The sequence below is a fragment of the Cajanus cajan genome, chromosome 3 (genome assembly GCF_000230855.2).
Source record: "Cajanus cajan strain Asha chromosome 3, NIPB_CcT2T_4, whole genome shotgun sequence".
Taxonomy (NCBI): Eukaryota; Viridiplantae; Streptophyta; class Magnoliopsida; order Fabales; family Fabaceae; genus Cajanus; species Cajanus cajan.
In genome coordinates this window covers 75253484-75275606 of record NC_138519.1, presented here as the reverse complement: position 1 = coordinate 75275606, position 22123 = coordinate 75253484, and the positions used below count along the sequence as shown (strand labels likewise).

The following is a 22123-nucleotide window of genomic DNA, read 5'->3' as shown; positions in this document are numbered from 1 at the left end:
TTTTAGGAAATTCTCATTACTATTTAATTCCAACTATTTTATTTTAAGCAAATGGGGACTATTTATAAAACGTTTTCGTTGCGTCGGGGAATACTCATCAAATGTTAGGTATTCTACAAAATTTACTATTTTCATTTTCATCCTCATAATTATTCAATTATTTTTTTAAAAATTATTAATTGATGGCTATCTTAATTAAATAGTTATTTTTGTTCATTACAGGGAAGTTGAAAGACTTGCATTTATTTTATCACGTTTTAAAGATTTTTCATTTATTTCTTTCATTTTTTTTTCGATACAAAAGATTACAACAACAGCAAAAAAAAATTCAAATATCTTTTTATTTATTAATATTTTTAATTTGAATTTTAACGTTTATTTTGTGATGTCTTATTATTATTCATATTCTAATTATTTTATTATTATTTTTACTGAAAATTTATATATATAATAGTACACCTTTATCTATAACTATTATAAAAACAATATATTTTATTAATCATCCTTTTAGTCTCTATTTCTATTTTTTAATAGATATTTATACCCTTAAATATAAAAAAAAAAATTCTTATATCAATTTTTAATATTTATTTATATATAATTATTAGAGGCACGTGCCTCAACATCTCTAGTATTAATAAAAGTAATAAATTTATATGTGTTAGATAAATTTTTGAATAAATAATTATAAGAGAAGAAAAATAGGAAAAAATAAACACAGATTCGGATACTTAATGAAGGAGACCATTTTTCTTCCTCTTATAATTATTTAATTATTTAATAAATAATTATAAGAGAAGAAAAATAAGAAAAAATAAACACAGATCCGGATACTTAACGAAGGAGAACATTTTCTTCCTCTTATAATTATTTAATTATTTAATAAAGTTTACAAGTAATAAATATGTTAAAACTTTACAATATTATTTATTATGTATTTATCGAAAGGTTTTCATTAATCTTTTTTATTAAATTTATTTTAGATAATTTTATAAAAAAATAAAATCTGTAAAATTAACTTTTTAAGAGAGGAGGAAGCCCGCAAACCTACGTATAGTTGAGAGGGTGCATTTGCATCATTTGACTTTATTGATTAAATCTATAAATTAAAAAAATAATTTATTAAATAAATTTAAATTAATATATAAAATATTTTTATAATAATTTATTAATTTAAATTAATAAAATAAAATATTAAATAATTTTAAATTTGTATAATTTTTTGAAAAAAATTATAGCATGATATTAATAAGAATGTCTTTTGATTTTGTTAAAACTAATATTTCTTATCATCTTGATTATATTAAGATTATTTTTTTAATATTATTTTTTTAATGAAATTTAAGATTTAAATTCGATACTTTGAGAATTAACTGTAATACCACCAGAACTAACGAAACAAAAATAACTCTTTGCAATTGAATGCATGTATAAAAAGGGGTTAGTTTTAATAATAAAAAAAGAATTATAATTCCGTAAAAATATATATCGACCTTCTTTACATGAATATTATTGTTATTATTATTATTTATTTTACAAGGGATTTTTGTCGATTATGACAATGAGTGAGACAATAACCTAACAAAACCGGCACTTTCTGTTGTCACTTGCCTGCTAGGCTGCTACATGGTAGGGTGGGGACAGATTCAAATTTAGAGAAAGGAATATTCTCTTTTTTTTCCTTTTATGGGTACCAACTATCAAGTCGGTAAAAAAAAGTAGAAAATTGGTATGCTTTATTGATCCAAATAATTCACAAAACCATTGTAATAAAAAAAATAGATATATATAAAGAATAATAATACGTATGATTAGTTCGATCAAATTTCACTATCAAATCCAAGTTATTAAACGGAATAAATTTAGATAAATTTATTTTTGAAATAAACGAATTATTCCTCTTTATATATATTAAGGATAGTAACGAGACAGATCGGATACGGATTTCATGATATTCGTCCTCATTCCCACAACTCAAACTCATCATCATCCCTGTACCTTTACTCGTTAGGTATGAGATTTTTATCTCATCCTTGTCTCCATTGGATATTAGATATGCACAGACTTATATCTGTCAAAAATTAATTAATTTTTTTTAAAGAAATATACAATATTTTTAGTTTATTTTTCCATTATATTAAAATTATAATTAAGTTGTTTGTTTATCTCATATTTTAATCAAGAGACTTCTTAATAATTAAACAACTACAAATGTTTTACATCATAATAAACAATCACACATAATTAAATATTAAATTTTTTTAAAATAATCAAATTGGGGTGAATATTAAACCAGAGATGGGGACGGGGACGGGGACGGGGACGGGGACAGGGACATGGATGGGGCGAGTAAGTATATACATGTACTCGATTTAATATATCAGGTTTTACTTGTATCCGGTCAAACCGGACACTCCCTAAAGTCGTCAAAATAAATGAAAACAAGTTGGCCCGTGAACTAACCAGACCCACCTTGAAAACAGGTCGGGCTGGGCCAAAATAAATGAAAATTTTATAGTAAGTGAGTATATTTAAACTCGACTCACTTTCACTCGACCCACCTAGGTTGAACGCGTGGTAGGTCAGGCGGCCCACCAGCCCACTCTTTTTTTATAATAGAAATTTGATTATGGTTTATAGTTAATTATGTATGATAGGACATTGAAATTTTTTATTTTGGACTTTTATCATGGTTTGTATTTAATTTTGTATGATGAGTTATAATTTATGACTATTAATGATGTTAATTTTATGGCTATTATGTTAATTTATAATTAATTTAAAATTTTGAATTTTGTTGATAATTCTTTTTTAATTTTTTTGTGGGTTGGTGGGCTGACTTATATAACCCACCAACCCATTGTGGGCCGAGCTGGGCCAGGAAAATTCTGAGAAAATCAAAAGTGGGTCAAGTTGAGTTGGCCCATTTTTAAAGTGGGTCAAGGTGGGTCGGCCCACATGGATCGGACTAGCCCATTTTGACAGCTTTAGTATTTCTCGTCAAAGTCGAGACAGGTTTAGATATTATCCACGAATACAAGTTTATTTGTCATCCCTTATATATATATATATATATATATAACTCCTAAAATATTATAAAAATATGCTAGAGAGTAGAAAGATTAATAAAAAAAACACTCAATTTAGAGTGTGAGACTTGTATTTTCTTTATTAGTATTTTAGCATATATAATGTACATATTAAATATTAATTATATATAATTAAAAATTATAATAAATTATATATACAACTAAATATTACGTCTGAATATATAAATTATATTTTAGAATTATGATAAATAATTTGGATTATGGATTAAGATTACTTTTTATTTATTGATAATTGATTTAAAAAATATTAAATACAATTCGTAAATAATTATGATAAATAAAAAATCAAATAAGATGAAAAATTAAAAGAATCTCTAGAAAAAATATTCGTTTAAGAAAACTTTCTAAAAACATTATCACCATAGATAGTTGTTCATGTTTAGCATTAAGAGTTGATTATTGCAATTAGGTATTCTCATAATTAAATCCTATATATTAAACATGAACGACTATCCTATACAAAAGCATTTTTAGAAACAATTCTTTGAAAGAAGCATTTTTAGATATTTTTATAACTTTTCTTCCACTTCATTCTTTTATTTACAATATTTTTTATGAATAAATTTTAATGTTTTGAAATATATTTTTAATAATAAAAAATAATATTGTCTCACAATATAAATTATTTATCTGACGTTTAAAATATAATTTATATATTTAAAAATATTTATTTATACATATGTTAAATATAATTTTTTATATATAATTTAGTTATATGTAATAAATATTTTGTGTGTGGAATCATATGTTAAAATACTAATTAATTATCATCTCCTTCTAATTTGCATTTTAAATACAACCACGTATCTAGTCAAAAAAAATTTATTCATGTTAAATGACTCTTCTTTTTATATTTACGTGTAATACTATTACATTGTGAAAATGTTATAATTATTCCTAATCATTTTATGTTATTAGGTTGAGTTGTTAATCACTATTGATAGGTTACGGAATTTGAGGATCCCTTAGGAGTTTCAATTGTAGTGATGAGGGATTTCTAACTAGAGATCTGGTTTGACGCTAAAGGGAATATTATATAAGGTTCCTGTTTTGAATAGAGCCCCGTAAACGTTTTTCCTTTGAAGTATAGAGAAAAGATTCCATTGATATAAGCTCTGGTCCGTAACTTCTTTCTCCTTCGAATTTTCCCTTTCAATGAGATTCTTGTTCTCCTTAATTGATCATAAGTTGTTATGTTGTGATTCAGGTAGTGGAAATCTTGAATCAAGTTATTGATCTCGTGTGAGGTTCCATTTTTTTCTTCTCCATCAGTTCCAAGCTACTTGAGGTAAGGGAAGTTAGAATTTTGCTCTTGAATGGAGTTGTTAAGTTGTTGATTGATGCATGAGTGGTATATTGCATGAATTTTCTCTTAAATTTTGAAATGGTGTGGTTAAAAATGAAGTATTGTGTGTTGAAAGTTGGGGTTATGTTCATGATGATGAAGGTGGTGATTTGAGATGATTTGTGATTGCATGTCGAAGCTAAGTGATATATGAGTTAGTTGTGATGTATATGATAGCTATTTTATGTTGCATATGTTAGAACATTGCTAGATTTCAAGTTATGGCTCATAATCGGATTTTGCATATGTAGGATTATGATATACGTCAAGTGCACCTTCGTGGCACCAGGTGTCATTCTAAGTTGAGGTGTTCTCCCTCGATCATATCAAGTGTAGGATCGGTGGCGTCGAGCATAAGGAGAGAAACTCGTCTAAGGTTGGCACAGTGCTAACCATGGTTTGAATGGCAGTGAGCATGAGAACTTTGGGAGGTCTCTGACTTAGCGACTCAGACCCAAAAACGAGTAGCATCCAGCATAGCCAAGCTAGAGCTCTTTGTTTGGATAACATCGAGTGCTAGTATGGCGACACCAGACGTGAGTTGGGTAGAGACTCTTTACTTGAGATGGGGTTGGGTGTGGTGTTTTACCATGCCAAGCGCGAGATCTTAGGGACCTTTGCCTTAGCCACGTTGGACGCGAGTTGTGTAGTGTTAGGCGTGGACGAGGTAGTAAGCTCCCTACTTAGATGGCAACAAGCACTAGGCATGTGACACTGGGCGCTAATGGCTAAAAGAAGATGTGTTGTTTAATTTAATGAATTGTTGCATATTGTTGATTGAGTTGTTATTTAAAAGTTGAGAAGAGTAGTAGGTTGTGTAGTTTTGTAGTTGTGTTGGGATTTTTATATGCATGATGTTGATGTGCTATTGAGATGTATGATGACTAAAAAGTTGAATATGAATAGTGATGATTGAGTTGTAAGATGTAAAGTTGTATGTTTATTTTGCTATTGCGTTGAATATGTAAAAAAGTGTTGTGTTGTTGAGTTGTGACGACCACTTAGGACTAGAGGAGATATTTTCAAAAGTTACATATCTTATTATGTGGATATTATGTTATGGTGTTTCAAGAACCCAATTTGTTGAAAATCTTTCTTAGAAAGTTAACTCTTTAAGTGGACAGTTGTGTTGAGTCTCCTCTAAGATTAGTTGGTATCGTGTGTGGGAAAGGTCGAGGCACACATGTATAAAACGATCACAGTATATGGGTCAGATTAAGTTATGTTGATTATAAGTGAATCGAGTAAAATATGAAGTTAAGAACTTAGTTTCTAACCAAGTATCGGAAGGAAGTAGTATTTGGATGGTAATTGACGAGTTAACCCATAAGAGACTTAGTTAAAATAACTAATGTGGTGGCAGGGCCATACCCAACTATTTTACCCTGATAGTAGTACTATACTTCCTTATTTAAGTAATGAAAGCTGAGAAACCAAGTTGTTGTGTTGTACATTTATATCCAATTTGTTATTGATCTAGCAAGCCCAAAAAAGATCACTTTGTGTTGTCGGTTCGGTAAGGTCAAACCATTTAAACTATTCGTTTTGTATTTTAGGATATTTCCTAATTAAAATGCATGGTGACGTATGTAGTTGTTGTGTTGAAAATATTGTGTTGTCGTCATGATACATTTGTGCTGAGAATGCTGTGAAGCTGAGTTGATATTATGTTGTGGTAAACTGAGTTGCTATGCTGACATGTGTTGTATATTGTGATGTTTTGCATTGTCAATGTCGGAGATGATGATGAGATGATGTATTTAAAGTTTTTGATATTTTGCGTTATATATGTTGATCTTTAAACTTTAGATTACCCTTGCGTATTTCTATGTAGTTTAGACTACGATGATCATACATGATATAGTAGTAATGTAAGGATAAGTTGGAGTGATGCAATGGTGCTGGAGCTAGATGTCTTTTGATGGCTACCTTTAGTGGTGATTTTGTATAGTTTTGTAGAGGTTGTTTGACTAACAACTTATGTAGTAGTTTACATTGGCAGGAGTGTTATATTTATATTGCACATATTGATGTAGTTGTTTATCTTTATATGTATGCAATATAGTACATATTATTGTATTTGTATATCTATAATCTTAAGTTAGTTATTTTTTCACTATGAGTAATTATATCATTTAGTATAAGAACAATGACGAGTTGTTACATCAATATATTTAGCCATTTTTACTATTTATATCTTTTATTTTATCTTCTTTTATCATTATTTTTAAATTAAATTTTAACAAGTTTTTAACAAAAATAATAATAATTAAAAATGTATGTGTTTAAATATATTTATTTACCAGTATTTTTGCATGTATAATGTAAAAATAAAAGAAGAAATATCATTTTTATAATAGGAATTATAATAATTATTTTTAAACATATAAAATTATATTTAAAATTTAAAGTTTATATTGTCACACAATTTATATTATTTCTATATAACATTATTTACTTTAAATTTAAATTCTCATAAATTTATTTTTTATTATACCCAAATGACCTTTATCTAGTGGAATATATATGTATATTTTTTAAAATATTATTTATTCTCAAATTATAACAATAAGAGAGTTAATTTGTATTCCAAGTATAAGCCAAGCATCCGTGATGAGTGTTCACATTTTGATGAATACACTCAGTATTGGTTCACGCTTCCGAAGAATCATTCGAAGTTTTGGCATTCTTAACAAATAAAAACTTGATGACGTGAACATCTTAAAAACGAATTTAGAGCCCCTTATTTAAAAAATAAATAAATAAAAACCATCATTCATTGTACAGTATATGGTTTCGTTGGATATACCTGGATTCCATTCGTTAGTGTACAGCTTGGTCCACTGGGGAGTGATCAAATTCAAAGGGCAACCAAAGTAACATGGTCGAATATAAAAAAAAAATTAAATTAATATAAATTTATCTATAATCGATTTAATTTATATTAAAAAATTTAATTCATTTTAATAAAAATATTCAAATAGATTTATTTTATAAAATAAATTAATTGGATTGGACATGAACATTATCTTCCAACAACAACGTCATCCTTTGCATCATCTTAAGGTTAAAAATAAAAATGCTGCTAGTCAAAACGAACCTCACAACTAATAAGTCATCAAAATGAATCCATACATCATATCAATAATCAATAATATAGATAAAGAAACGAAACTCACAAGAAACTCACTATATTAATATTAGTAGATTCTCATGCATCATACTAATTGTCCAATTCTGTTAATAATACTTTGACTGACTTTCTTTTTGTTCTTATTCTCGTCATCCCACAACTACTAGTAGCCGACTTAGCAAAATAATAATAATATAATAATTCCATAATGACATGTAAACATCTTCGTCTTTGATGCATTTTATCCCTCACGTGACTTCAACTATAGCCGCTAACGTAAGGAATTCATTCTTCAGTATATCTCCAACTATTTTTTAAATTCAAATTAACGTAATACATCACTTAAAATTTACAAATAATGCAAACATATTAAAACTTTATATTCTTTAATGAAAATTAATTAATCACTAGTTAAATCGTTAAATATTTTATATCAATAATATAATAAAAAAACATATCATATTATTATCAATATTTGATAAATATTTTATACTAATAATATAATATATAAAAAATCTATCATAGTACTATCGATGTCTTTTTTTTTTATAATTTAAATATATTTTAAATTTTTTAAATTTAGGATAAATTTATTTTTTGTATCTCAAATTTAAAATTATTGTTTTTAGTTTCTGTAATTTCAAAAAATCTTATTTTAGTCTTTATATTCAAATTTTGTTAAGAAATTTATCAAATATTATTGTATAAAATCTACTTATTGATATTCCTGTTAGTGAAAATATCACATTAAATCTAATTGATATTGTATAACCATCTTAATTTGTCACTTTCAAATATGTTATTGGTGATCTAAGGTGTAACGTAGTAAGTTGGTTCAAGGTTAGTGGATGATAAAGGGAAAAGTATTTAAGGCTTTTTTTTTAGAACAATGCCTCATAAGCTCATTCTCAAAGAAACCTAGAGAGAGGTTTTAGAGAGCAAGATTCTAGTCCTTAAGCTCCTTTCTCTCCCAGATTTCTCTGTTTAATTCTTCTTCTTCTCTAGATCACTAATTCCTTATATCTTTTCTTGAAATTCTGGCTAGGAAGCTTATTGTGGAAGATTGAAGTCCGTGGGTTGAGCTTCGGGGGAAAATCTTCTTCTTCTTCCTATTCTTGGCCATTTTGAGCTAGTCTTTAGGTGAGGGAAGCTAGAATGTAAATTGTTGGATTGCATGTGAGTTTAGGAACTCCATTGGTGTAAGAATTTTGAGAAGAAATAGTCAAATTGGATGATTCCTCATTTTTGGGGTTTCGGGGAACAATGGGGCTTTTGGGTGATTTTGATGCATTGAGTGGTTGCATGTTGAAGATGAGCTTATTTTTGAGTTGTATAGAGCCTATGTACTTCATTTCATGGATTGCATGTGGTTGGATTTGCTGATTTTCAGGTTTTGAAAGAATTTTTGACGTTTTTGGAGGTCTTTGCTTGAATTTGATTGGGCGCGCGTCGGGCATGCATTCATCAGAGACCACCATTTCCAGATCACGCCGGGCGTAAATTTGATCACGCCGGACGTGATTTGAAATGAGAGTCTCTTAATGAGTCACGTCGGGCGTGATGAGAATCACGCCGAACGTGATATCAAATAGTGGCCCTAAAGTTGGTTTACTGATGTGGCGTTGGGCCCAGGGTGGGTAGGCCGGCGTGGGGACCCTCTTGAGGTCTTTGTCTGAGTTGGCATCGGACGTGGAGGCTCCTGGAGGTCTCTTCCTAGAAGGACGCCGGGCGTGATAATTATGCGTCGGGAGTGGGAGAGCTTTAGAGCTCTCGGGTTGGGTTCAGGTCGGGCGCGAGTTTACTTGCATCGAGCGTGAATATGTTGGTTTTATGATTGAAAAATGATGAAGATTGTAGTATGATGAATTGAAAATTAAGTTGATAACTGTGTTGTGGAGTTGTATAATTATATCTAGAATATTATATGAATAGTGATGATTAAGTTGTGAGATGTTGAGAGGTATGTTGAATATAGTGTTGTAGATAAGTTGCGAAGTTAAGTAGCTGTATAGAGATGATATATGAGTTGAAAAGTTGTGTGTTGTCTGAGTTGTTAAGCTGAACTGAGTTGTTGTGTTGCTATTTCGAGTTGTTATTGAGCTGAATTGTGTTGTTGAGCTATGCGTTGATTGTGTTGTGATGATGAGTTGTTGATCACTAGAACTAGAGGAGATGTTTTTGAAGTTGCTCATCCTATTGTGTGGATTAAGATAGTTATGGTGCTCTAAGAGCCCAATTTGTTGAAAAATCCTCCTTGGGAAGTTGCCCATTGGAGTTGATGATATGTTGTTCTCCTCTAGGACTTAGTTGGTCCCGTGTGTGGGCAAGGTCGAGACACATGTGTATGAAGCGACCATGGTATAGGGATCAGGTCGAGCTATATCGATTACAAGCAACCAATTCGAGTAAAGTATGAAGTCGGGAACTTAGTTCCTAACCGAGAATCGGAAGGTTGTAGTATTTGGAGGATAGTCAGTAGACTAATCCCATAGGTGGCTTAATTAAGCTAGCTAATGTCGTGGTAGGCCTAAACCCAGTTGTCCTGTCCTGATATAGTACTATACTTCCTTGTTTAAGTGACAAAGTTTGAGAAATCATTATCGTGTTGTGGATTGTTATCCAAATTGTTGTTTACCTAGCAAGCCCAAAAAGGTTTTGTGTTGTCAATTCGGTAGGACCTAGCCACTTAGACTGCTCACCCACGTTGTAGAAGATCTCCGAGTTGAAATGCGTGACAATGCATAAGTTAATGAGTTGATTCTGTGTTGAAGCAAGTTGAATATATGTTGTTGAGTTGTGAAGTTGTGATTGAGTTGTGTGTTGTTATGTGTTGTATATCGAACTATTAAAGATGATGTTTCTGTTGTTGTGATGTAAGTTGTTTATATATATATATATATATATATATATATATATATATATATATATATATATATATATATATATATATATATATATGTTGATTATTTTCATTAGCTTACCCTTCTGTTTTCATGTGGTGTGGACTGCGATGATCATACTATATATGAGAGCAGAGCAGGGATAGGCTAGAGACTAACAGTAGAGCCACAAGTGGTGCTCGGAGTTGAATTTTATTTTGTAGCCTACTGGCTGTTGGTAGATACTTTTGAGTAGATATTTGTATATTGTTGCTGGACAAGCAACATAGTTGTACATGTTCATGAGAAGTAGAATGCTTATATTATACTACTGCTTTAGTATATGTATATTGCACAACTAGTCGTGTGTTGTGTAGTATAACGGCCATGACGGGTCGTTACATAAGGGACTAAAACAAAATTTTTAAAAATTATATAAACTAAAAATAACCATTTTAAATTTGAGGGATAAAAAAATAAATTTATCTTAAATTTAAGAAACTAAAAGTATATTTAAGTCTATTTTTATTTATCTCTTTGCTATCATATATTATATCTAATTTTTTTCTCCCTCTCCAAATGTTATTTAGATATTGGTTGAGACGAATCTTTTGTGATAATAATCTTAGGGACGCGCCTTCTTGTGAGCCACTTTTCGCTTTTTGGTGTGTTTTTTCTATGACATCCTCCTTTGTTGAACAACTTGTGTATTCCACCCTGGACGTGGCTGGTGGTCCAGAAAAATAATTGTGTTCTTTCACTATAGTAAGTGTTGTGATCCCTCCACCGCCACCAGCTGGTCCACCTCCAACCTGCTTTTCATTTTGCTTCCCCTTTCCTACAATTTGCTTTCTTTATTAATCAAGATTCGTTCATACATAATCTTTCTTTTGTTTGACCAAATAATGTCATAATGTTTCATTACGTACAAAATTATCCTTCTAATGACAATTTCGTTTTGTTCATGTAAGTGGCACTTTGCATCTTTTATTGTTTACCCTTCGAAGAGCCATTTTTTTAATCTAATATAAACTTTCATATTTCGATTTCGTTTTTGTCTCTTACAATAAAAATAAAAATAAATAAAAAAAAGTTGATGATTATAGGTGGGATGACGATTTTAGTGACCAACGTATGTTGTGATCCACATTTTAGTCTTTATAGGCGTACAAATTTTACATTTTAATGTTTATATTTATACAATTTTTACATTTTAATCCCTAATCTATAAAAAAAAAATTCTTTTAATTTTTATGTGTACATTCTTTTTATTTTATGTTTTAGTCTCATTAATATATCTTTTCTTTCTTCTTTCTTTTCATTCTTATTATAATAATTCCTAGTAATCATTATAATTAAGAGGCGTTTGACATGCTAAATATTTTTTATTTTTAAATTTTAAATCAAGAATTTTGATTTTATATGTTTGATAGTTATTTAAAAAAATCTAGAAAGATAATTTTTTATAAACCTTTTTTATTCTACTTTTCCACTAAAACACTTACATGAAAGAGGTAAAAATTCAACTTTCGTTAATTAAGAAAAAACTTTTATGCATGTAAAAAAATTACAATATCCTTTTTCTAAAACAAAAAATATATTTTTTTTTCTCATTTTATTTATCTTTTTCTTATTTTTCTTACGCCGACTCTTACTCTCCTTTTCTTTTCCACTCTCCCTCGCCCTCTCTTTGTCTCTCTCTTTCTCTCCTTCTCCATTTTCTTCTTTTATTATCTTTCTCCCTTTGTGTCTCTCTAACTCTTACTCTCCCCTCTCTCCCTCCCTCTCTCCCCCTCCCATCTTTCTCCCTCTTATATATCTATTTCTCTTTCTCTTTTTTATATTTAATTATTTTTTGGCCTTTTCAATTTTAATAATATTATTAAAATTTATTTTATTTATACATTTTAATGATATTTATTAATACTTATTTATTTTTTATTTTTTATTTAATGAAATGAAATAATATATTTTTATTCTTCTTAGTTATAATGTAGCATTTTTCTTTTTTTTTAATCTTTTTTGTTGAATTTTGTATTTGAATAATTTTAATAAATTTTTAACTTTTTAAAATAGTTTAATATCATATTTATAATAAGATTTGAGTAAATAAATATATTTAATGAGATTATTCTTGTAAAAAATATTATATTTTCATAAATATACTATTTTAATCAAAAATGAAAAATTTTAATTTTTGATATTGTGACGTAGCAAGTTGGTGTTTTAGTAGTCTAGAACGGGCCGTTCCCAATCTGGAACGGGCCGTTCCAAGCTATTAAAATGACCAGTAAATCGTAGCTGAAAACGGGCCGTTCTGAAGGGAGAACGGGCCGTTCTGGAAGGGAGAACAGGTCGTTCTGGTTGAAGATCGGGTCGTTCTGGATGAGTTCCAGAAAGGGCCGTTCTGATTTTAGAACGGGTCGTTCTGCATGTAATTTTTGTACGTGTTGAGGAGGTGCAGAACAGGCCGTTCCGGTTTTGGTACAGGCCGTTCTGGTCATTCCAGAATGTCTATAAATAGGGGTTGTGGGCATTTGAGAGAAGGAGGTTTTTTTTTAAGAGAGAAGTTCTAGAGAGAAGGGCTTTGGACTGGAAAGCTGACTTTTGAGGGATTGAAGTTCCGGGCTGAGCTTCGGAAAGGGGATTCCGCTTCTTGGCTATCCTGATCCAATCTTCAGGTAAGGGAAGTTAGTTGAAGTTAAGTTGATAAGTTGCTATAGGTGTGGACATGTTTATGTTGTAAAGTGGTTGATTATGCTGATTAATATTATTAATGTTGTATGATGAAAAGTCGAGTTGTGAAGTATGTTGTTTATGTTGTTAATGATGTAACGCTGAGCCGTACTGTATGATGCTAATACTGAATTTCGTTGTTAAGCTGATTAATGATGAGTTGTGTTGTGGTATGTTCATGCTGAATCATGATATTTAAGTCGTCTTGTATAATTTGAGTTGTTTTGATGAAAATGGGTTTTCGGGGTTTCCGGGGTTTTGATGAAAATCTTGAGGTTTTCTTGATTATGGCTACATGTGGGTAAAGCTGGGATTTTTGGGATGGTTGATGAAAATGGGAACTCTTGGCTGGGTTGCATGCTGGTTTTCTGGCTGTTTTTGCAGTATTTGGTGAAGTTTTCCGAAAATAGAGTGTTGCTGCTGAGCTTCACGCTGGGCGTTGTTCTTCGCGTCGGGCGCGTGGCCACTAGGAGGCTCTATTTAGGCAAGCCGCCGGGCGCAAAGGTATGTGCGTCGGGCGAGCTTGAGAATGGGAGTCTCTGGTTGGCCCCCGTCGGGCGTGACTTGAGCTGCGCCGGGCGCGATATTAATGGTGATCTGTTTTTGGGTGTTCTAGTGCCGCGTTAGGCGCGCGTTTGGACTCGCTGGGCGCGAAGGCTCCTTTGGAGTCTCTGCCAAGAGGGCGCTGAGCGCAATGCGAATTGCGTCGGGCGCGAGACCTTGGTAGGTCTCTGCCTTCCCCACGCTAGGCACAGGTTAGGCCACGCCAGGCGCGTGAGACTCCTTGGAGTCTCTGCCTGGTATGCGCTGGGCGCAATCTGAATTGTGCCAGGCGCGTGAGAGCCTTGGGCTCTCTGGCTGAGGCACGCCGGGCGCGGGAACTCTTGCGCCGGGTGCGTTGGCCCCTGGTGCTCTCTGGTTGAGTCGCGCTGGGCGCGACCATGGGTGCGCCAGGCGCGTAGGAGGATGTTGACTTGATGTGCTATTAGTTGTTAAACTTTGCTGAAATTGCTAAGAGAGGTTGTTTTATGCTGAGCTGAGCTGTAGTTGTTAAATATTGTTGTGCTAACTAGTTGATAACGCTGAATTATGCTGTTGAGCTGAAACTGATGAATATATCGTGCTGTTAGATGTTATTGCTGATTAAGGATGTTTAGGCTGTGCTGTAAGTAGTTTAGCTGAGCTGTAAGCTGCTAATTGCTGTATGCTGATATTGTTGTGCTGTAAGTTGTTTAGCTGTGCTGGATGCTGATATTGCTGTGCTAAGCTGGGCTATTATTGATGATTTTAAATGCTAAAATTATATTATTGTTGTGCTCTAGAATGATGAGTTGAGTTGTGAGTAGTAAGCTGTGTTGAATACTACTTAGCCGTGCTGTATGCTGATTTGTTGTGTTGTGTTGTGAGCTGTTTGGTTGTGTTGTGTTAGCTGAGCTGTATGTTGTGTATGACCACTATTATGGTGATGTTCTAGCTGCTATGTCGGTGTTGTTATTAGCCACTATTGGGATGCTATTCTAGCCGCTATGTCGGTGCTATTATTAGCCACTATTGTGGTGTTGTTCTAGCCGCTATGTCGGTGCTGTTATTAGCCACTATTGTGGTGCTGTTATAGCCGCTAAGGCGGTGCTGTTATTGCCGTTATGCGGTGCTGTTATAGCCACTAGAATGGTGTTGAAATTGCTGCTATGTAGTGCTGATATTGTCGCTTTGCAGTGCTGATATTGTTGAATGTTGTGGTGTGGTATAACTTGTGTTGGTGTGCTGATAGCTGTAGTTGTTTACTGTCATATTGCTATATATGTATGTTGTTTCTTTACACTAGTTTACCCTTTGTTGTCTCCATGATGTTTGGACTGCGATGATCATACTACGTATGAGAGCATAGCAGGGATATGTAGGTGGCTGATGGTGAGTCTGCAGCTAGCAGATGGAGTGGATCTTCTAGGATCTTTTGATGTTTAGCTACTTAGTGTAGTAGCTTTTGATGTATTCTGTACACTTTAACTCTATCCAGATTTGGATCATGTATATGTATATATTCTAAACCCTATATGTATATACCTGTTTCTTTCTGTGTGGTGTTTCTAGTGTGATGTGCAGTATGTAGTGACCAGGCGGGTCGTTACAGATATCTTATATAAATATTCTAGAAATTTTTATGAATAATCAAACAAATTTTGGCTATTTTTTAGGAATTATGATTCTTAAAATTCGTTATTTCAAAAAATCATAATTTTTGGGTATGAAAAAATTTCTTCCCTACCAAATATCTTCTTAGTGAAATCACCGTTTATTAGCAACAAAAGTATAATTACTGCTTAGGATACTCCCATTATCAAAATGGAGTGATGAATTTTAATAATTCCAAGTCTCTCACTTAAAATATATATATATATATAACTTTTTTTTTATATCTTTATATAATTATTTTAGAAAAAATTATTAAAATGGAGTGACAAAAAATTGAGTCATGCAAACTAGGCGTGAGCAGAAATTTCGGTCCCGACCGAATTCGAAGTGCACGCAGGTAAGTTTCTTAGTGCGGCCGGTTTATTGCGGTTTTTTCGGGTTTTCGGGTTGGTAAAGTCGGTTTGTTATGGGTTTTGGTGGTCGGGTTCGGATTAAAAATTTGAACCCGTAGATATCCATACCCGACCGACCCAAAACACTTAAAAGGTGTGATATTTATTCTTTTAAAGGTAGCAGTCACGAGACGAGAGGAAACCTAAACCCTAAGCGCCGCTGCTCGTGAAACCTTCTCTTGTGCTCAGAAACCCTAACCGCCGCCGCTCACGCAAACTATGAATCCTTCCACCGCGAGAGGAGTCATGTGAACCCTAGCACGGTTCATTCATCTCCTTCTGCCACTGGATAATTGTTTTCTCCTCTCTGTCTACTGCCAATCTGCTTGTCTCCTTCTAACATCGCGAAGAACAGGTTTGTTCGTTTTCTTCCTCTCCTGTATCATTATTAAATCTTCAATAGTTCATACGGTATTTTTGTTTGCACTGATATTTTATTTTGTAACTGACCAATCTGAAGACGCGCTGCTGCTCGCGAAACCTTCTCTTGTGCTCAGAAACCCTAACCGCCGCCGCTCACGCAAACTACGAATCCTAACGCCGCGAGAGGAGTCATGTAATCATTTAAGTGGTTATGTTCCATTGAGCTTCCGCAGCCTTGGGAGTTTGACATACCTGTATGTTGTCTCAAACTATTGTGTATATAAAATGGCTTCTTAATGTTTATGAGGGATTCCTTCTAATATTTAAGATTGTTTTATCTCCAGAAATCTCTCTTCGAACAACTTCAAGGGGAACATACCCGTTGTGTTGGGGCATATAATCAATCTTGATACGTTGTAAGTTTATACAGAAGAAAATATTTAACCTGTGGAATTTAATGTATGTTGAATGCTAATTGTTTTAAATACTATTTTTCAGGGATCTATCTAGCAACAATTTTTCAGGGCGTGTGCCAGCATCTGTTGGGTATCTTGAGCATCTCCTGACCCTGTAAGTTGGGAATTGTAGTGAACATATGTCATTATTATCATTGGCTTTCTTGTTTCTACTGTCTTGAAATTAATTTGTGCATTGTAAATGTAGGAATTTGAGTCATAATCACCTTGATGGTCTCCTGCCGGCTGAATTTGGGAATCTCAGAAGCATTCAGATTCTGTAAGTTCTATAAACTTTTATGGGAGAGTAAAATTTATTTTCGTTGTAAGTTTTACACATTCATGATTATATGGATGCTTATTGTTTTAATCTGGCTCTAGTGATTTGTCATTCAACAATCTGTCTAGTAGCATTCCTCCAGAAGTTGGACAGCTGCAAAACCTTATTTCTCTGTAAGTATAACTCTGAAGTGTTCTGTGCTTAATCTTTTGTCTTGATCAATTGCGAGATAATATTAATTTTTCAACTTAAACTATGATAGTATTATGAACAACAATGATCTGCGTGGGAAGATTCCTGATCAGCTGGCAAATTGTTTTAGTCTTACCTCGTTGTGAGTATGACTGATAGCCAACTTGTTCCTTTTACATCTGTACCCCCTCTCCCTTGCTTCCACCAAACTTTTTATGAGCCTGTATCTTGTTTGTGTTTTAGAAATTTGTCTTATAATAACCTCTCTGTAGTTATTCCTTCTGTGAAGAACTTCTCACGGTTTTCAGCTGATAGGTATAGCTCGGAATCTTGCTGGTTTCCTTTTCTTTATTCTCCTGCGTATCATTGACACCGTGTGACATTTTCCAGCTTCATTGGAAATCCTTTGTTATGTGGAAAATGGTTTGGATCAATCTGTGGTCCTTCTGTGCCAAAATCAAGAGGTTTGGTACCTGTATTGATTTTGAACGCCTTTATACAACTGAGTTCTTTTAACTTTGAATACAATGAGATAACAGTTTGTATTTTTTTTCAGAGATTTTTTCAAGAGTTGTTGTTGTATGTCTCACACTGGGGATCATGATGTTGTTGGCCATGGTAATTGTTGCATTTTATCGATCCAGCCAATCAAAACAATTGATGAAAGGATCTAGCCGAACTGGCCAAGGCACGTTGAATGGTAGAACTTTGTGTTACCAATTAGTGACTATGTCACAGACTTGAAATCAGTATTAGATCAGAGTATACGCATAATTCAGATTGATATATGTGCAAATAGTGGTTGGCTTTCAAGCTCAATTACTTGTATGATTGATATATGTGCAAATAGTTTCCATGTTGCTTTGCCTGGTTGATGGAAAGGCTGATGTGTACTCACTTTTCATGTCCTTTCAATGATTTTGATTTATAATGTAATTTGTATCACATGATCCATATATCATATAATTTTAAAGTTACTGATTATTTCCTTGCCGCTTTACTTAGAACTAAGTGCAACATAACTTTTTTCATGATTTAGATTGGGATGGACAAGGACTCTTCCTTATGGATGCTGCCATGCATGAATACAGATCTGATAAGTTCACTTAGCAAAAGGGAATCTTCAATGTACAAGAATTACTAGACATTCCCAAAGCAGCATTGCAGACTGTAACTGCAAATTTTCCATTTGCAAATTTTCCATCTTCAAGATTGTATCAGCTTGTTGGATTTATTAGTTTATGGATTTATGGTTTGCTTTATTTTTGTCCTCTGTTCCTACTATAGTTTTCGTTGATTCTGTCCATATGTTTTTGGAAATCATCACTATCATTTCTCTTATTAAGGATTTGAATTCAATCTAAACTATTTAATGTTTAATTTGACTTTTAAAACATGAAATGGAAATATTTTTAATGTTAATAGTTGTAGTCAATTTGTTCTCTTCTGTACTTTTAGAACTAGTTGAGCACTCTTGTTTCAATTGACTATTTGAAACTGAAAAAACAAAAACCTGAAAAAAGATTATAACAAAAATAAGGCCCAACTCTACTGGTTTAAATAGTTGAGAAAAAAAGAAAAAAAATGTAGGTCCAGCTCAAATTAATTAAATAGTTGTTTAGATTTTAAAAAAAATAACAAATAAAACTATTGGGCCCAATATGGCCCAATCCGACTAGCCCGATCCAATTAACCCGCGGCTCGAAAACCCGAACCCAACAAACTCGAAACACTGTTCATGGTCGAAAATGAGCTGTTTTTTTTATCGATTTAGATTGGACTTAATATTTTCAACCGAATCCGTCCAAACCCGGCCGGTGCAGGCCTAACAAACAAATCAAATGTCCATCTATCTTAAAGTCATGATGTCATAACTACGTTAAATGGACGTCCAATCAAATAAAATAATTAGACATTCACGAATTCGCTTGTACAATCTTCTGAACTAAAGTATTTCTCTTTAATAATATCAGTTTAGTTAATTAAACCTTGTTTTTGAGAAATTGTTCGAAAGTTTTAATTAAAACCTTAGACAGTTCAAGTGTTTGGAATTGAGAGATCTCTGGGAACGTAAAATAGACTCTATGTTGAAGTAAAAATAAGAATAAAAAGTAGAAAATTAAAATTTTTATGTGAAAAAATTTCTCAATATGAGCAAAGAAAAATTATGAGACTTAATCTAATAAAAAATCTTCACCATAAAATTAGGATTTTAAATTATCTTGGATCAATTAAAGAATCTCGTCATTATTATATGATTATCTTTCAATTCTTATTAAATGTGGTAGAAATAATCTCTTATTTTTACAAAGAGAAATACAATGAGTTTTATACTCTATTTCTCTCTTTCTTTCAAAGAGGATTTTAGAATAGATTGAATCATAGTTTTAAAAATTAGACTAGTCATCAAATTGAATAAAGTATGAGTTAATAGATTAAAGGTTGATTCGATGGGTCACTAATTGAACTGCATGACCCAGTTTTTATTAATTTAAAAAAATATTCATATTAAATATATTTTATACTTATAAGTTTCAATAAATTTATATCATATCTTAAATTTTAATTCTCACCTTATTTAAAATTATCTTTATTTTTATTTTATATAAAAAAAATACATGAAAAAATGTTAAACTATATATTAATATAAATTTAAAATATAAATAATATGTATATATATAATATACTTATAATTGATATCACAAAATAATATATGTAATATATATATATTATTAAATATATAATTAAAATTAATAATATATTATAAAGGTTATTTAAGTTGCAAATATTACAAACAAATATATTAGAATAAGTGATCATTATTATAATGTTTGATAAAACTCTTCACTCTCCTACGAGTAAGAGGTTTAATTCCCATGCTATGCTTTCCTTTAAATTTATTTTTAAGTGACAAAAAAATATTTTTATGATTAAACTGGTTTGACCCTCGATTTATTAGTTGAACCGAAAAATTGATCTTCACTCTATTTTGTACCGAGTTAAGTACACAATCGATCTAACTTAAGGATGGTTAAACTTTATTACTACTTTCCAAGTCTCCCTATTTATAAAGGATAAAACTTTCATTCATGATCCTTCATTCACCACTCTTTATTCATGATCTTTCATTATGAGTCTTTTATTTATAATTCTTCTTAGATATAATTCTTTATTTATAACTCTTAATGAGATATAATTTTTCATGAAACATGTTTCATCAATTAATGGTAGAATTTTTCTTCACCATTCTTAAATATTTGTTTCAGAAAAGCTTTTAAACTTATTTAAACTTTTATAAATACAATTCAACTATGTTTTCTTATACATCTTTCATAACAAATATATTATTATATGTGTGTGGTCATTAGTTAATGAATCTTGCAACTTTTTCGAGTAGAGAATGAGGATTAGAATTTGTTACCATTCCATGAAAGTATTAATAAATATCACTGTTAAAGAATTGGGAGGGATATATATATATATATATATATATATATATATATATATATATATATATATATATATATATAAAGTCTAAATAAGTTTTACTTAAAGACTTGATTTATTATTTTATTTATATAAAAAAAACTCTAGGGATAACCAAAATGTTTTTCAAAAATGAACTGATAATTGAGTTGATTCTAAATTAATTATGTTGAAAATGTAACAATTTGATATCTAAATGAACTAATATAAGATTGATTCCAATTAAACACAAAGGTGACCTAACTCTCTCTCTATATATATAATTATGTATATGACCTAATTAGTTAAGGTTGATGCACGACTACCCTTAGAACGTGGGGCTAATTGATCATGATAATTATTTTGTTTTATAGTAATGATTGCAAAGTTATTATATTGCTGTATGAAAGTCGGTTTAGCATATCTATCTCACCATCGCCAACTAAAAATAAGTGAGGCATGTGCAAGAATTAGGTTACCAGACTATGTTCTTTTAAGTTGGATCCCATTCACTATCCACCACAAACTAAAAAATACTAGAGATAAACTTAGACCATCGCTTACTCATTCAACTATCATTCACCAATCCCACACTAACCCTAAAAGTTAAGACCATGTAAATGAACTATTTATATTAATTTAAGGATATCACTTCCCTTTTCTTTTAAAGCTATGCATGTACTTTTAATAAAAATGTTAATTGATGAATGTTTTTCAAATACTAGTTAAAAAAATGCAAGTTAAATTATTTAACGAAAAGCAATTGTTCATTACATTAAAAAGACATAAAATTAATTAGTTAAAAAAAATAGTATCATAGGCTTCGATGTTTGAATCAATTAATTTTGTATTCTACATAAAATTATTTGGAGGGTAAGTAAAAAAGTTTTCACTTGTTATCAATTGATTATTTTTCACACACAAACGAACATATTACATAGCATATCTAGTGAGAGGTTATTTTTATGCAGTAGTGAAGGGTAAATTTGACTTAAACAATTATATAAGAATTGTCAATATTTAACGTGACGTTATCACTTAAAAAAATATATTTAAAAATTCACATAACTTGTCTATTATTTTTATTCATCACAAAATATATGAACCCTATATACAAAAAGGAGTCATGTCTATTATCTAGTAAGAAGTCTTTTTTATACGAGGGTGAAAGAGTAAATTCGTACCATACATATTATTCATTGATGATTGAGTTAATCTCGTATGATATTTTTTTATAAAAAGAAAACTTGTGATTTCAATGTTTTAATTTTAATTATTCATAATTGGTGTAAAAAAATTAATAATTTAATTTTCAACATTTATTTAGCTCACATATTTTTTTCATTTTATATATACTCTCTATATGAAGATATAAAGAAATAATAATATATTTCTTTTATCCTATAATAAATGTCATCTTAAATTATTTGACACCTATTCAGAAAAAATAATAAATAGTTGAAATAGAATGTGACTAATTTATTTTATTATAAATGATACAACACAACAATATTTTTTAATTAATTGTTAAAGTATAAATAAAAAAAGTTAACAACTTGACATTTATTTTAAGATTTATT

General features: G+C 31.1%; 1 long non-coding RNA gene across 1 annotated transcript; it reads left to right on the top strand.

The window, feature by feature from the left end:
• The first annotated feature begins 16544 nt into the window (after positions 1–16544).
• LOC145956602 (uncharacterized) lies at positions 16545–16901 on the top strand. The gene is made up of 3 exons (XR_014432841.1): positions 16545–16567; positions 16650–16721; positions 16815–16901. It is a non-coding gene; the product is annotated as an uncharacterized LOC145956602 (long non-coding RNA).
• Positions 16902–22123: the final 5222 nt, after the last annotated feature.